Source organism: Manis javanica, chromosome 9, assembly GCF_040802235.1.
Source record: "Manis javanica isolate MJ-LG chromosome 9, MJ_LKY, whole genome shotgun sequence".
Lineage (NCBI taxonomy): Eukaryota > Metazoa > Chordata > Mammalia > Pholidota > Manidae > Manis > Manis javanica.
This window is the reverse complement of record NC_133164.1, coordinates 56,112,891-56,130,606: the sequence shown is the minus strand read 5'-3', so window position 1 is coordinate 56,130,606 and position 17,716 is coordinate 56,112,891. Positions and strand designations below refer to the sequence as shown.

The following is a 17,716-nucleotide window of genomic DNA, read 5'->3' as shown; positions in this document are numbered from 1 at the left end:
AAAATGTAACTGCAGGACATAATCACATCACATAATCACTTTATCCTTAGTGCCCAAAAGTTATTGGCAATCACTGGAAATGAGAATCTTGTTGATCAATTGACAAGAGTGAACAACACCGTATCTCATTTGGATGCCTGTTCTTAGATGGAAGGTAAATGCTGCTGTCACAAAGAAATAACAAAAAGAGACCAGTCAGAGCTTGCTACTTAGAAAATAATAAAAAGGGAGAGTGAGCCATTATCAGGGGATTTGATTATCTGAAGTAAATTATCTGAGAGGTAAGGACTATGCTTTTTTTCCTTAAGAACAGCTTGCCTAGCCCATGTTTTTGAGTCTGTACAACTGCCTGAACTGCCTCCTTCACATTGTGCTTACTTCAGGAGGGTGTAAAGGGGAAGTGAGCACAGGATGACACTGTCAGCAGAACAATAGGGCAGCTTTATACGACTGCTTATGCCAGCATTGTGGTCAGCCAAGTGCTCTCTTTATTCCTAAGTGTTAGTGAGAGGAGACTCCTTTTGGTTAGACTAGTAGAAAATAGTCCACCATGAAGAATGGTCCAACTGCAGCATCTCTCTGTGCCAGGAAAGTAGCTCTAGAATGAGGGGCAGGAACCCAGCGAGAGTGCTCACAGGGTGGCTCACCCAGACAGTCCCGTTTAAGGCTGCAAGTGGTCATTTGGCTTGTTCTTCTGGTTCCCGGATGACCGTTGATAGCTTCACTTCACATATGCATACCATTTACGTGGTTCTGTCCAACAGAACAGCTTAGCTTCCATTGGTCCTATTCTCCAACCTGCTCTCAGAAACACACTAAGGGATACACCAGAGCCAAGACCTCTTCAGGAACACCACCTATCTTTTTGTAGGGCCCAGCACAGTGTCAGGGGTAGAGGGGGAAGACTAGAGGTAGTATTTTTTTTTTCCTGTCAAGCCTACAGATTGACAAAGAGAGATGCACAGAGATGCAGGCTCAGGAGAAAGAGAATGTGGTTCCCCAAGGCCTTCTTGAGGCCCCCACCTGTGCCACCAGCCCTGTATTCTCTCTCAGCCCTGCTCTCTGCCCGTTCCTCCATTTGCCTGGAATGGCACTATATCTTCCCCCTCATTCTCTCTCATGACCCTCACTCAGCCATCAGCTGGGTATTTTTTTTCTCCTAATTTGAAAGCTGGTGCTGACACGCTCTCCTGAACGGAAAGCCTACCTTCCAGGACAGCAGGGGAAACCCTTTCCCAGCCTTGCCCTTTATTTATTTGTCTGAATTACTTCTGTTTTGTTTCTTTTTTCTCAACTGCATTTCCTGTCCTTTTCTATTATGTCTGTAGAATAGACTTCTGATTGAAAAGGACTTTTTTCTGATATAATCCTAAATGATGGAATAGAGTCAACAGATGCATCATCTGTGATGTAGTCATGGCTCTCGGTGGAGTGCCAGTTTGCAGAGGGGTAGGGGTGATGGGTCTGAGTGTGTGCTCATGCCACCTACCAAAGGCGAACACGGGGACCAGGGAATCAGCTGAAGCCAAGAGCTCCTGTGGCATGTTCCCCAGTTCTGTGGCTGTTAAAGGTAAGTGACAGCCCACTGGGGGGTGTCCTTCCCCTTCCACCACAGCCACATGACAGAGGCCATTATAGGCTACTTATCTCATTAGGAGGCTAATCTCTTCTCTACTATTACATTATTTAAAATACATTTTGATATCTGAGAGGATAGTCACTCTTACTTTTCCAAAAATACTCTTCTTTTCCCAAATTCTCTTTGCTATCTTTATTAGTTCTTCTAAATATATTTGAAAATGATTTTGTTCCCCTCCCCTCTTCCCAGGATACTTGCTGACTTTAGAGGGAACCCCCCACACACATGCCTTTATACTGGAGAGGCCTGGTGCTCACCGTCTTATCCATCTAATGAATTGTAGGGCAGCCTCCATGTGTTACACAATACGGAAATATGTTAATAATGTTTACTCTGAACCTAATCAAGCCTTTTTAGGAGATACAGAAACTATAAGAGCAAGTTAAAATATACCATAAATAGATAATCAGACACACCCAGGCCAAAAAGATTGGCCTGATGTTTTCAAAAGATCAAAATTACTTTCAAAATAACAAAATTATTTTTGAAAAGCCAAAGACATGAAAAATAAAATGGAAGAACTGTTTTCTACAATAAAAGATACTAAAGAAACATAGTAACTAAATGTGACTTGTGACCTGTGATTAGATTTCAATTTGAAGGGGAAAAAGCAGTAATAAATGACATTCTCTGAGAAATTTAAACATGGAGTATAGATTAGGAAATCATATACACATGTGTGCATATATAATCATTTATATACACACAAACATATGCGTGAATAGACAAATATTAATAATTACTGAATCTAAATGATGGATATACTGGTGTTCTTCATACTATTTTTTCTAACTTGTTTGCTTAGAAAGTTTTCATAATAAAAATTGACAGGGGAAAATAAAATCATTTTGTGAACTTTCTGAAGTATTTCACTGAGATTTTTATCTAAACTACATTAAAACGGGTAGCTAATTAGGAAATAGTAAAGATTCTTATAAAATTTATTGTTCTTTTCAAGGAGCATGCTATTTCTCCACTTACTCAAGTTTTCTTTGATTCCTCTCAACAAATTATTTTTAGGCTTGTTTTTTTCACCATCTGTGTTTTTATTACAAACTATTTACAAACTATCTTATCCCAATAACTTTACAAAAGTATAACTACATGCCAGTCTGGGGGTGCTCTGCAGGGAGTCACTACAAACTAGCCCAGGCAGAGCTTAATGCTGCTGAGATCATCTAGGAGCAGTCCCAGTCATGGCCTCACCCATGTGGGTATGAGGGCCATGGAGGAGGGGAGCTGCCAAGTGTCCCCAGGGGAGTGGGCTTCAGGTTTGTGAAGATGCTCCAACAGCACGATGCTCATTCTCTGCGTAGTGTTTCCATGTGCTTTTTCATCTTCTCAACTATCCAGGAGGGTAGGACAAAGGACTTCAGCTCCTCTAACTTCAGGTCCAGGCTTCCTCTGGAACAGACATGGGGGAGAATGTAGACCCAAGATCATCCCAGGGTCTGCTGTGGGTAGGTCAGGGGGCAGGTAGGAGACAGACCACTTGTTTTACCTGTAGTCATCGCTGGCAGCGAGATCCCGTATGTTCTCCTCGATGAGGAGGCAGGCCATCTTCCCCTCTGTTGAGAGCAGGTGATGCTGCTCAAACAGCCAATGCTTGTCCTGGGGGTCAGCTGCATACTTAAAGAGGTATGGGTGCTTGATGTAGTTTCTCCTTCTGGTGCCCCCCATCCCCAGGGCCTTGTTGACTTGAGATCCCAACACAAAGGTGGTAGATTCATTCAGCCGAGCTGGGTCCCACTTGGGGCCTTCTCTGGGATTTGGTTCACAGGATTTTGGTTTCCGTACCTTGCCGGCAGCTGCCCTGTCATTTGAGATCATGTGTCCAAGAGACCATTCCTTCCTCTTTTTGGGAATGGGGCTTTCGTGATGGGCACATTCTTCTTCTGCCTGCCTGGCACGCTTTATTCCTGGAAGCTCAGGGATCGATCTGGGCATTACTTTTTCTCCACCAGGAAACAGTAGTTTAGCCCGTTCTAGGCAGTTCCGACAGGCCTCCTGGATCAGCTACTCTGCATCCACGTCTTCCCCAACATTTTCTTGCACGTTCAGTGCTGCCTTCTGGAAGAACTTCATGTACTTGTTGAAGACAGTCTGGATCTCCTTATTGATGCTAGGCTGCAAGACAGCTCGGAGGAGGTCCATGGAGATGGAAGGGTCTGTGAAGCTTGTGGTAATCTGTGGGCGATGGCCCCTTCGCTGCACCTGCCGGTGCTTTATCATCATATTCCAAGGGTTCCTGAAAACCAGCTGCCCTGCTGCGTCCACGTCTCCCAGCTTGGGGCCGCCCTGCTCAGCCCTGCCGGGTCCCCGTGGCTGCTCGACATCGCCAGTGGCCTCCATGGCGTCCCAGTCACTGCAACCTCGGTCCGACTCTGCCACCGGCCAGGAAGTGGCCCCATGACATCACAGAAGCTCTCAGCTCGCGGACACAGAAGCGTGATGCGGCACCCTAAGGAGTTACCATGGGAACCAAACTGCCACATGTCGCAGGGTTCTAGGACGTCTGGAGATGTGTGTGGAGGGGTGATTGGGGCTTCCTCTCGACCCGTGGCACCTCAGGTGTGGATTCTGGGTTTTCAGTCAAGGATTGTTCTCCTGCTGGTCTGAGGCCGGTGGAGAAATGCAGGGCTGGATGAGGGGAACAGGTTTTCATGGTCTGGGTTGGGGAGCAGAAGGCAGTGTTCTTATAAAGGCTCCAGATGTTCGGTCTTTGAAAACTGTAGATTTTAATATGCCTGTTTCCCGGCCCAACTAATTGGACTGGGCCTCTTGCGGGGACCCAGAAACCCAACAAGTTGGGTCTGACCTGAACCATCCAACAATACACCCACCGGCTCTCTACAGGCCTTGTCTCCAGGGGCCTCTTGCATCTGAGGCATCAACGTGAAGGTGGATCTCAGACCGTGAACTTCCCCAGCTCCAGGGAACTGGGCTTCTCTCCCTAGATGGGTGATTCAGGTGTGGGCTGGGGATGCAGGGACTTAACAGCTGTGGCATACCTCAGACTCCCCATGGCTCAGCCTTAGAAGTGAGATGTCCCTGAATAGAATTAAATCCATTTATGGGTGGTAGAGAGAGTTACTTTTACCAGGTCATAATATGGAGTAGGAAAAAGTGCATAAATTTTGCAGGTAGAAAGACAGCTCAAATCCAGTCTGATACGGTGACTAAGAACATTGACTCTGGAATTGGATTGCCTGCCTTTGTTTAACTGCTTATTGTGTGACCCACGTTTCTTTCTGTGCCTCAGTTTCCCCATCTGTATAATGCGGGATAGTACCTAACTCACAAGGTTAGAGTGAGGATTAAGTGAGTTAAATCCTGTGAAGCACTTAGAACTGTGGCACAAGTAAATGCCCAAAACAATGCTATCTGTTGTTACTATTCCAACAGCCAACACTTACTAGCTTTATGACTTTGGGCATTTTGTCTCAGCCCCTCTGAACTCTTTCTTGCCTCTGCAAGGTTATTGTGAGGATTAAAATAAATAATGTATTTAAATCACATATTAGATCATCAACAAATAGTCATTATCTCCACATTCCAAAATCAGCCTTCAAACAATAAAACAACTTTATGGCATGAAGCTCTTCAGTCCTCTTAAGGAGGTTTTTACCTTGGGCCTCTAATGTCCTCTGACTTTTTTTTTTTTCCTTTCCCTGCCCTTATCCCTCCCTTCCCACCCATCCTCCACAGTCCTTTTCCCTTTGGTAACTGTTAGTCTATTTTTGGGTTCTGTGATTCTGCTGCTGTTTTGTTCCTTCAGTTTTTCTTTGTTCTTATACTCCACATATGAGTGAAATCATTTGGTACTTGTCTTTCTCCACCTAGCTTATTTCACTGACCATAATACCCTCTAGCTCCATCCATGTTGTTGCAAATGGTAGGATTTGTTTTCTTCTTATGACTATGTAATATTCCATTGTGTATATGTACCTCATCTTCTTTATCCATTCATTTACTGATGGACATTTAGGTTGCTTCTATTTCTTGGCTATTGTAAATACTGCTGAGATAAACATAGGGGTGCATCTGTTTTTTTCAAACTGGGCTGCTGCATTCTTAGGGTAAAGTCCTAGAAGTGGAATTCCTGGGTCAAATGGTATTTCTATTTTAAGCATTTTGAGGAACCTCAATACTGCTTTCCACAATGGTTGAACTAATTTACATTCCCTCCAGCAGCATAGGGGGGTTCCCCTTTCTCCACAACCTCACCAATATTAGTTGTTGTTTGTCTTTTGGATGGTGGCAATCCTTACTGGTGTTAGGTGATATCTCATTGTGGTTTTAATTTGCATTTCTCTGATGACAAGTGATGTGGAGCATCTTTTCATGGGTCTGTTAGTCATCTGTATTTCTTCTTTAGAGAACTGTCTATTCAGCTCCTCTGCCCATGTTTTAATTGGATTATTTGCTTTTTGTTTGTTGAGGTATGTGAGCTCTTTATATATTTTGGATGTCAACCCTTTATCAGATCTGTCATTTATGAATATATTCTCCCATACTGTAGGATACCTTTTTGTTCTCTTGATGGTGTCCTTTGCTATACAGAAGCTTCTAAGCTTGATATAGTCCCACTTGTTCATTTTTGCTTTGTTTCCCTTACCAAGGGAGATATGTTCATAAAGAAGTCACTCATGTTTATGTCTAAGAGATTTTTGCCTATGTTTTTTTCTAAGAGTTTTATGTTTTCATGACTTACATTCAGCTCATTGATCCATTCCGAATTTTCTTTTGTGTATGGGGTTAGACAGTGATCCATTTTCATTCTCTTACATGTACATGTCCAGTTTTGCCAGCACCATCTGTTGAAGAGACTGTCATTTCCCCATTGTATGTCCATGGCTCCTTTGTTGTATATTAATTGACCATATATGTTTGGGTTACTGTTTGGAATCTCTATTCTGTTCCTCAGGTCTGTGGCTCTGTTCTTGTGCCAGTACCAAATTGTCTTGATTACTGTGGCTTTGTAGTAGAGCTTGACATTGGGGAGCAAGATCTCCCCCACTTTATTCTTCCTTCTCAGGATTGCTTAGACTATTCAGGGTCTTTTGTGGTTCCATATGAATTTTTGAACTATTTGTTCCAGTTCATTGAAGAATGCTGTTGGTAATTTGATAGGGATTGCATTGAATCTGTATATTGCTTTGGGCAGGATGGCCATTTTGATGATATTAATTCTTCCTATCCAGGAGCATGGGATGAGTTTCCATTCGTTAGTGTCCTCTTTTATTTCTCTTAAGAATGTCTTACAGTTTTCAGGGTATAGGTCTTTCACAATTGTTTTCCTGATTTCTCTTTCTATTAGTTCATTGTTAGTGTATAGGAAAGCCACAGATTTCTATGTGTCAATTTTGTATCCTGCAACTTTGCTGAATTCTAATATCAGTTCTGGTAGTTTTGGAGTGGAGTCTTTAGGGTTTTTTATGTACAATATCATGTTATCTGAAAATAGTGACAGTTTAACTTCTTTTTACCAATCTGAATTGGTATTTCTTTTTTTGTCTAATGCCTGTGGCTAGGACCTCCAGTACTATATTGAATAATAGTGGGAGAGTGCGCATCCCTGTCTTGTTCCTGATCTCAGAGGAAAAGCTTTCAGCCTCTTGCTGTTCAGTATGATGTTAGCTGTGGGTTTATAATATATGGCCTTTATTATGTTGAGGTACTTGCCCTATATACCCATTTTGTTGAGGGATTTTATCACGAATGGATGTTGAATTTTGTCAAATGCTTTTTCAGGATCTATGGAGATGATCATGTGGTTTTTGTACTTCTTTTTGTTGATGTGGTGGATGATGTTGATGGATTTTCGAATGTTGTACCATCCTTGCATCCCTGGGATGAATGCCACTGGGTCATGGTGTATGATCCTTTTGATGTGTTTTTGAATTTGGTTTGCTAATATTTTGTTGAGTATTTTTGCATCTATGTTCATCAGGGATATTGGTCTGTAGTTTACTTTTTTGGTGGGGTCTTTGCCCGGTTTTGGTATTAGGGTGATGTTGGCTTCATAGAATGAGTTTGGGAGTATTCCCTCCTCTTCTCTTTTTTGGAAGACTTTAAGGAGAATGGGTATTATGTCTTCTCTGTATGTCTGATAAAACTCCAAGATAAATCCATCTGGCCTGGGGGTTTTGTTCTTGGGTAGTTTTTTGATGACCGCTTCAATTTCATTGCTGGTAATTGGTCTGTTTAGGTTTTCTGTTTCTTTCCAGGTCATTCTTGGAAGATTGTATTTTTCTATGAAGTTGTCCATTTCTTCTAGGTTTTCGAGCTTGTTAGCATATAGGTTTTCATAGTATTCTCTAATAAGTCTTTGTATTTCTGTGGGGTCTCTCGTGATTTTTCCTTTCTCATTTCTGATTCTGTTTATGTGTGTTGATTCTCTTTTTCTCTTAATAAGTCTGGCTAGAGGCTTATCTATTTTGTTTATTTTCTCGAAGAAGCAGCTCTTGATTTCATTGATTTTTTCTATTGTTTTATTCTTCTCAATTTTATTTATTTCTTCTCTAATCTCTATAATGTCCCTCCCTCTGCTGACCTTAGGCCTCATTTGTTCTTCTTTTGCCAACTTCAATAATTGTGACATTAGACTATTCATTTGGGATTGTTCTTCCTTCTTTAAATATGCCTGGATTGCTGTATACTTTCCTCTTAAGACTGCTTTTGCAGCGTCCCACAGAAGTTGGGGCTTTGTGTTGTTGTCATTTGTTTCCATCTATTGCTGGATCTCCATTTTAATTTGGTCATTGATCCATTGATTATTTCGGAGCATGTTGTTAAGCCTCCATGTGTTTGTGAGCCTTTTTTCTTTCTTGGTACAATTTATTTCTAGTTTTATACCTTTGTTGTCTGAAAAGTTGGTTGGTAGGGTTTCAATGTTTTTGAATTTACTGAGGCTCTTTTTGTGGCCTAGTATGTGGCCTATTCTGGAGAATGTTCCATGTGCACTTGAGAAAAATGTGTATCCTGCTGCTTTTGGATGTAGAGTTCTGTAGATGTCTATTAGATCCATCTGTTCTAGTGTGTTGTTCAGTGCCTCTGTGTCCTTACTTATTTTCTGTCTGGTGGATCTGTACTTTGGAGTGTGGTGTGTTGAAGTCTCTCAAAATGAATGCATTGCATTCTATTTCCTCCTTTAATTATCTTAGTATTTGTTTCAGATATGTTGGTGCTCCTGTATTGGGTGCATATATATTTATAATGGTTATATCTTAGTGTTGAACTGAGCCCTTTATCATTATGTAATGTTCTTCTTTATCTCTTGTTACTTTCTTTGGTTTGAAGTCTATTTTGTCTGATACTAGTACTGCCACACCTGATTTTTTCTCCCTATTGTTTGCATGAAATATCTTTTTCCATCCCTTGACTTTTAATTTGTGCATGTCTTTGGGTTTGAGGTGAGTCTCTTGTAAGCAGCATATAGATGGGTCTTGCTTTTTTAATCCATTCTATTACTCTGTGCCTTTCGATTGGTGCATTCAGTCCATTTACATTTAGGGTGGTTATTGAAAGATATGTGCTTATTGCCATTGCAGGCTTTAAGTTTTTGGTTACCAAAGGTTCAAGTTTAGCTTCTTTACTATCTTACTGTCTAACTTAACTTGCTTATTGTGCTATTATAAACACTGTCTGATGATTCTTTATTTCTCTCCCTTCTTATTCCTCCTCCTCCATTCTTCATATGTTGGGTGCTTTGTTCTGTGCTCTTTTTAGGAGTGCCCCCATCTAGAGCAGTCCCTCTAAGATACCCTGTAGAGGTGGTTTGTGGTAGGCAAATTCCCTCAGTTTTTGCTTGGTTGAGAATTGTTTAATCCCTCCTTCATATTTAAGTGATAATCATGGTGGATACAGTATTCTTGGTTCAAGGCCCTTCTCTTTCATTGCATTAAATATATCATGCCATTCTCTTCCGGCCTGTAACGTTTCTGTCGATAAGTCTGATGATAGCCTGATGGGTTTTCCTTTGTAGGTGACCTTTTTTCTCTCTCTGGCTGCCTTTAATACTCTGTCCTTGTCCTTGATCTTGCCATTTTAATTATTATGTGTCTTGGTGTTGTCCTCTTTGGGTCCCTTCTGTTGGGAGTTCTGTGTGCTTCCTTGGTCTGAGCAACTATTTCCTCCCCCAATTTGGGAAAGTTTTCAGCAATTATTTCTTCAAAGACATTTTCTATCCCTTTTTCTCTCCTTTCTTCTTCTGGTACCCCTATAATGCGGATATTGTTCCTTTTGGACTGGTCACACAGTTCTCTCAATATTCTTTCATTTCTGGAGGTCCTTTTATCTCTCTCTGCATCAGCTTCTGTGCGTTCCTGTTCTCTGGTTTCTGTTCCATTAATGGCCTCTTGCATCCCATCCATTCTGCTTTTAAGTCCTTCCAGAGATTGTTTTATTTCTGTAGTCTCCCTCTGTACTTGCTCCTTTAGCTCTTGCATATTTCTCTGCAGATCCATCAGCATGTTTATGATTTTTATTTTGAATTCTTTTTCAGGGAGACTGGTTAGGTATATCTCCATAGACCCTCTCTCAGGGGTTGTTTGGACTATTTTGGAATGGACTAAATTCTTCTGCCTTTTCTTGGTGAAAGTGGTGGCTGTAGGCAGGTAGCGGGTGTGTCAGCTGGGAGAAGAAAGTCCTTTCTTGCTTGCTGGATGCCTTTGCCCTTCTCTGCTGCCTGTGTTGGTTACCTGCACTCCAGGAGCAGCCACCGGGTTAATCCTCTAAGCTGCTGTGGGTGGGGTCTCTGTCAGAGCAGTGCAGAGCCCTACGGGGAATGGCAGGCATGCCAAGTGTGCTTCCCCATGAAAGTGGCACCACTGCCGGGCAGCTGTGCACTGGCAGCAACCTTTGGGTCTGGCCCGGGCGGCTGTGCATCGGGCTGGGATTCCGGGTGGCTGCTGGGGGCGCGGCTACTCGTGGGCTGCTCCTCTGCCACCGGCTCCTGTGGGCTGCTCCTCGGCCCTTCTGGTGCCACCGCCACTGGCGCACACGGGCCTCTCCCGGCCCCCTCTGGCACCACAGCCACCAGCACACGTGGGCCGCTCCTGGGCCACTTGGTCGCTGCCACTGCGGGCTCATGCGGGCCTCTCCTGGGTCCCTCTGGTGCTGTGGCCGCCAGCACTCGTGGGCCCCACCAGGGCCACTCAGTCACTGCCAGCACATGTGGGCTGCTCCTGGTCTCCTCTGGTGTTGCTGCCCAGGTGCACGCTGCTGCTCTCCCACTACTGGGCTGGTGTGTTGGGGTCCACGCCAGTTGGGGGAACAACTGGCAGGCTGCTTATTGCTGTGAGGGGCTTCAGAGTTGTGCTGCCACCCAGAGGGTTAGGGTGCCTAAAGTTCCCCGGGATTCCCAGGTGCTGGCTAAGTGTGCTGGGCCAACTTCATCCAGCTGTGGGGTCCCTGTCACTTTAAGACTTTCGAGAAGCACTCACTTTTCTTTTGTCTCAGGGGTGCTGGTTGCGGGGACCTGCCCACAGGTTTTCTTTTCCTTTTCTCTAATATCCAGCACCCTGTGCACCGTGTGTCTAGTGCTCTGGGTGCGGATTTCTAGAGGTGGTTGTTTAGCAGTCCTGGGCTTTCACTCCCTCCCCATTTTGACTCCTTTCTTCCTGCCAGGTTCTGGGGTGGGGAGGCATTTGGGTCCTGCCGGGCCATGGCTTATATCTTACCCCCTTCGTGTGATGTTGAGTTCTCACAGGTGTAGATGTAGCCTGGCTGTTGTACTGTATCCACTGGTGTCTCTTTTAGGAATAGTTGTATTTATTGTATTTTCATAAATATATATGTTTTGGGAGATTTGCACTGAACTACGCAAGCCAAGATCTTGGCTCCGCCTCTCTAGGCTTTTTTATAGAGGTCATCCTATCAGTTTGATAGCAATGAAAAATGAAAATCTACTTTGCCACCATGAACTATGATTTTGTTTAATCATTTATGGTTGCACTTCAGAAGCTGGAGCTAAATAGGGAAACTTAGAAGTCTATTTTGTGACTAAAATACTGCAATTTATGCAGTCCACAGTATCTTGCAGCTTGACCTGCCTTATATGTTTGATGGGATGTGGAAAAGGATGGAAGAACCCCTAAACTCCACATGGCTTTAGTCTTCCAAGCACTAAAATATACACACAAACTTTTAGGAACTTGTTCTTAGGAACTTGTTCTTACATTATTACAGAAACATACTTAACCCTTCCAGATCTCTTGAGTCCTTGGTGTATGTTTGGGAGTTGAAAGGAAATGATCATACTTACTACCTAGTCTCTCCTCCACATTATGAACCAATTCAAAAGGAAACAAAAAAACAGGCTTAGCTGCAATACCATGTTATCTATATTATAGGTTCAGCTAGGTTTAGAGAAGGTGGCTTGACCCAAGGCTGAACTAGAGCTTCCCCATTTCCCTGACAAATCCATCAGTCACAAATTAAATAACAGAGAACTCAGGGCTTCCCTGGCAGGGTGGGAAACCCTGTGTTGAGCTTGCTGAGAGGAAGGAGGAAGTGGGGAAGAGACTTCCTCTGTCTGCTGGCAGGTAAGACAGCCTGAGCCATAATCTCACCATTCCTATTGTCTCTCCACTGTGGCGCAGAGCCCGTGAAAGGGAAAGTTTCCTCCCAGTTCTTCTCCAAGAGGGCTGAAGAATTTGGGCAAGATGCTCAGCATCTTTGGGAGAGGTCAGGCATCTCCATCTATGGTGAGGGTGAGGAGCACAGGACAAGAATGAAAAAAACAAATCCTCCTCACTGTAAATTCAGTTTAATTCACATGCTTCCCTTCAAGGCTGGTGGTCCCTGGTTGAGGAAGTGTGGACATCCATGGGAAGTTCCTAAAGGAGGAAGATAACTGGATGAACCATGTATGAAGACAGTGTGGAACGGAAATGAAATCAAGCCATTTTTTAATGTATCTGACATCACGAGAAGGTATTATCTACATAGCAGTTACATTTACATTCACATTTCTGTATTAAAGGCTGCCTGTGAAGGCAACACAGAGAAATATAAGATTGAGAAAAGCTTGGAAGTGAGGTTCAGTCTTTCCTCAGTCTCACTGAAATGCTATCTGGCTGTTTCAGTCAAAATGCAACTGAATGGGTAATCATTGTGAGGAAAGCCAGATGTGTAAGATGACTCTAAAGTGGACAGGGCTGCACACTCAAAACAGCATGAGAAAATCCAGACAGATTTTTATCCTGGAAAATTCTCTCTCCTCCCTTCTTCTTTTAATTTTTTTTTTTTTACTATTTTTATTTCAGGAGGAGGAGACATGTGTATGGGAAAATAGCACTTATAGCACTTATAACAGAGGGAAAGTTTTACTCAGCAGATACAATTTAGTCTAAGGAGCACCACCATTATGAAAATACAATTTTAAATTCTTAAAACTTCTGACAAAACCTTGGATGAAATGAAGCAGAATTCTTCCTCAAAGAGCCTCATGTTTTCAAGAGCTCAAAGAATAAAAATTGTTAAGCTGAATCAGCTAGGGATGTGAAACATTTACCAAAGAAAAGACATTCATAACATTTGATGAAAGTAAATTAATACTAAAAATGTGTGGTGACTGATTTTATGTTTCAATTTGACTGGACCACAGAGCATCTGGACATTTGGTCAAATATTATTCTGGGTGTGCCTGTGAGGGTATTTCTGGATCAGATTAACATTTGAATCAGGAGACTGAACAAAGTAGATGGCCCCCATGTGGGCGGGCCTCATCCAATCAGCTGAAGGCCTAAAGAGGACAAAAAGGGTGATCCTTGTGTGAGTAGGAGGGAACTCACCCTGCCTGACTGCCTGGAGCTGGGACATGGCTTTTTGCCTGACTGAAGACTCCAACTGAAGCACTGACTCTTCCCGGGTCTTGAGCTTCCTGGCATTCAGACCAGAACTACACCATCAGCTCTGCCATGTCTTAAGCTTGTCGACTGCAGATCTTGGAATTTGTCAGCCTCTATAATCATGTGAGCCAAGTCCTTATGATAAGACTCTATTTCTCTAGCTAGATAGCTAACTGTCATCTAGTTATCCTAACTCTCTCTCTATAATACTGGTTCTGTTTCTCTGAAGAACCCTCACTAATATAGGTTTATGCTGATATTTGTGGCCATAGAACTATATTGATGACAAGCAACAGAAAACTGCTCCTGAATTTCCTTCTGTAAATGGCAGTTCTGGGGGTAGAATTGGCTTTAAGTCTGGCTTTATGCAGTGGTCCGAAGATGACATCAGAATCAGTGTCATTGCTCTCCCCACCCCCCAGTCTGGCCAGCTCTGAAAAGACCGCTCCTCACACAGGCTTTTCCCACTGGCCACCAGACGGAAGGCTCTTCTGGAGCCCCACCTGAGGTGGGGGTGGGGTGGAAGGTAAAATGCCTGTCATCTGAGGCAAGAGCTTCAAAGGTTTAATTTTGTCTCAGTAGTTCTCATTAGGTCACACGCACATCCCTGATACTGCCAAGCAAACACTGTTGGGAGATGCATGGCCCAGAGCATCTTGCACATACCTGATGGGTGTGCCAGCCTGCAAAGCTTGTCCTCCTCTTTCTGAGCAGCGCAGTAGCTATGCACATGGGAAGCTGACTACTCTGTCAAGACACCACAGTGTGACTGTAGCTGGTCTGGGAGGAATGCTGGGATGGGGAGGACTGACTTGTTACTGTCTACAGTGTTGTCTGCTCAAAATGCGCTGGGCCCTCAAATCTGAGTTTCTCTGTTGTAATACAACATACTATGTGTGCAGTATCATTGGGCCTCTTTGTCATCCTGTGGAATTGGGGCTTGGAGGACCAGTGCAAATAGGCTGACACTCTGCCTTACCGCTTTTGCTATGTTTAATACATTGTGTGTGTGTGTGTCTATGTCAAGAAGTCTTATGAAATGGAGCCATCCATGAAATGGTAGCAGGCTAACTTTCTTCTTGCACTTGGGGTATCTCAGAGGCTTCACAGGTCTCGACCACCTGCTCATGCATCTCCACCTGGAACATGCTCACTGAGAAGGGAAGGAGGTGATCTTCCAGAGGAAGACTGGGTACAGTTACCAGAAGAGAAAATAGATAGTGAGCAAGGGAAACATTGGGAATTGTGCCAACTTGCCCACGTGTGCCTTACTTCCACACTCCCATCTCCATTTAAGATGCAATATTTCTTAATTTATTTCAACACCTGGGTGATTCCACTCCCCTGGGCCCATGACTCCATGAAGACTAACAGAATTCCTTAGGATTTAGGCAAAGGGCCGAGAATTCCAGGGCTGCCACAAACTGTCTTCAAGAATTACACCTTTGAGTGATGAGGGACAAAACTTAATTTCGTTCTTTCATTTTAAGGAAGGATATTTTAAAAAATAATTTCAAGCACAGACAACACCAACAGAAATCAAACTAGAAGAAAAAAAACTCAACCAACTCTATTTCTTTCAAAAAACAGTTTTTATTTGAACTCACTTTCCAGTTATTTCTCATATGCATGCATATTGTTTATAAAATTATAGCAGAAAAATATAACATTAATGTTTTTCATTTAACCTGTACCACAGTCATTTCTCCATGATTTTTGTTGATTGTTTCCATTTTAATTATTACAAAAACTATAATGCCAAAATGTGAGTAGTTACACAAAACTAATATACTGTTCTCTTCTAAATAAGCACAATAAGTTTTTCCACTGTAATACAAGTAAATAACATTTGTGTAACATCAGGCTTTCCACACTTCATTTCACTTGATGCCCCTCACAACTCAGTGAAGATCCCTTTGTTATTTGCTCCCTTCTTACAGTTGAGGAAAGAGAGGTTCAGAGAGAGCGGTCTGTTCTCACATACAGAGCCAGGCACCCCAGGGTGATGGTTTGAGCCCAGCGCTGACAGGGTCTCCAGATTCCATTTGCTTCGCGTATGTTGGTGCTGACAGACTTTTACTTTTAGAACCCAGCTGCCCTATAACTACTACCAGTGACATAAGTATTGGTGTCAATAAGCAGAGATCTCTGGCTTCATGACTACGGGAACTTCACAGCTCCCTGCACGGGTTAATTTGAACATTTGAAAAGGCTTTTATGTCCCTAAATTGCTCATCCATTAGGACCTGTAATACCTATATTGGCATTTCTCTGACTTTTGGTGACCTTTCGGTCTTTGAGAGGCCCTTATTAAGATTTCCAAAACACTGAGAGGGATAACTGCATAAACAAGTCTTTCCTAACCCCGGTACGAGATTGTTTTTCAACCCTTGATGTTAGGAGATTGTAGTGAACATCTGTTGTTTTCTCTGCTCAGCACCCTACCCCCACTCTCCTTAAATGGAATGGCAACTTCCTCCCAAGACTGTGGTTATCATGGGAACAGTCCTGTCAGAATCACATGAGTATCCGGGGTAGTCATTCTAGTATCAGAACTGAGTCAGTCGTGTCTTTCCTGGGATTTTAGGACTGAGATGCAGAGAGAAAGAACTCTCTCTCTCTCTCTCTCTTCCCTCTTTCCCTCAAAGGCTAATTTCACAGTCCACACAGAAGGCAAAAGCAGAAACTATGCTCAGGGAATTGTGAAAACAAGAATTAAGCCCCATCCTAAGAAAACTGCAGAGGTAAGTTTTTAAAAATTTGAATTCCATGGAGGTGTTGAATAAATATTAGTAATCACTCACACATCATCAGAACTTGTACACATTTAGTCATTTATTAACAAATGATCATTTATTAGTAAATGATGACATTTTAATTATTTACAATGAATTAATTATTAGTGTCATTAACAATGAGTCAAATAATTATAATGAAGTGATATTGTTGGCATTTAATTACTCATTATATTTAATAAATAATAATTATTATGAATGCATCATCATTTATTAATAAACACCAATTAAGAATGTACTGTGCCAGGCCCTAGAGATAGAGATGAAATCAATCCCATCCTCAAGAAGCTCTTGGGCTAAGGAGAGAACCAGATAAGCAAAGCAATTATTTGAAAACATGTGACCCATACTCTCAGTAGGATAAATGTGCTTGGCACTGTGACCAAGGAAGGTCTGGCCATGGAAGAAGAGAGCGCCAGCAGGGGCTCAGGTGGACTTCGGTGAGGAGTGAACTTGGAGTTGTCCTTGCTGGGTGGGCAGGAAGTTTCCCACAGAAAGCTGCTGACATGTAGGGTATGAGTCTTGGTGTGGATGATGCTCTGTGTGAGGAGAACGGGATATGAAGCACAGGGAAGAGTAAAAATGTATGATTTTGGGGGGAAGGCTTGTAGTCTGGGAGTTGAACCTCAGGCTGCAGGTAAGGAACAGTAAGAGAGGATGCTACTGGGTGGTCATCCTGGGATAAGCCTAATGGTCCTGCCTGTGGATTCTATCCTGTGCCTGAGGATGATCACAGTGAAAGCGGAAGAGGGAAGGGTTAAGCCTATAGACTCTGGAGGCAGATAGGCAGGGGTTCAGAGTCCCAGCTCTGATGCCTAGTAGCCATATTACCTTGATCAAATTGATGATCCTCTAAGGCACAGTTTCCTAATTTGCAAGCTGACTCTTTTAATGGTTTACACCAAAAAGGCTTTTTGAGAAAGTTAAATGACTCATGTCCTTAAAGAATTTGACAGAGGTTCTGACAAGCATAGTGATAGCTTACTACAAAGTAGATACTATTAGTAATTTGAGTAGCAGTAGGTTGATGAATTGAAAGGGGAGTAAAGAACTACAATAGCCAAGATATGGAAGCAACCTAAGTGTCTATCAATAGCTGAATGGATAGAGGAGATGCAGTACATATACACAATGGAATATTATGCAGCCATAAAAAGAATGAAATATTGCCATTTGCAACAACATGGATGGAACTAGAGGGTATTATGCTCAGTGAAGTAAGTCAGAAAGAGAAAAACAAATACCATATGAATTCACTTGTATATGGAATCTAAAAAATAAAACAAACAAGCAAGCAAAACCCAGAAATAGACTCCTAAACACAGAGAACAAACTGGTGGTTGCCATAGTGGAGGGGATTGGAGGAATGGGTGAAATAGTTGAAGGGAAAAAAAGAGGGGCAAATTTCCAATTATAAAATATATAAG

The 17,716-nt window shown here is 42.6% G+C and overlaps 1 long non-coding RNA gene and 1 pseudogene across 5 annotated transcripts in view; one reads left to right on the top strand and one right to left on the bottom strand.

The window, feature by feature from the left end:
- Window positions 1–2,720: 2,720 nt before the first annotated feature.
- Window positions 2,721–4,038, bottom strand: LOC108391571 (deoxynucleotidyltransferase terminal-interacting protein 1-like; annotated as a pseudogene).
- Window positions 4,039–4,102: 64 nt separating this feature from the next.
- The window catches only part of LOC140843380 (uncharacterized), a 57,867-nt gene continuing 44,253 nt past the window's right edge, over window positions 4,103–17,716 (top strand). For 2 of the 5 annotated variants that reach the window (XR_012121075.1, XR_012121074.1), the window contains exons 1-3: window positions 4,103–4,210; window positions 12,435–12,577; window positions 16,143–16,238. This is a non-coding gene — a long non-coding RNA (uncharacterized lncRNA). Of the gene's footprint in view, window positions 4,211–12,434; window positions 12,578–13,452; window positions 13,618–16,142; window positions 16,239–17,716 lie in introns of those variants that run through there. The other 3 variants (XR_012121078.1, XR_012121076.1, XR_012121077.1) reach the window with 2 other exon arrangements.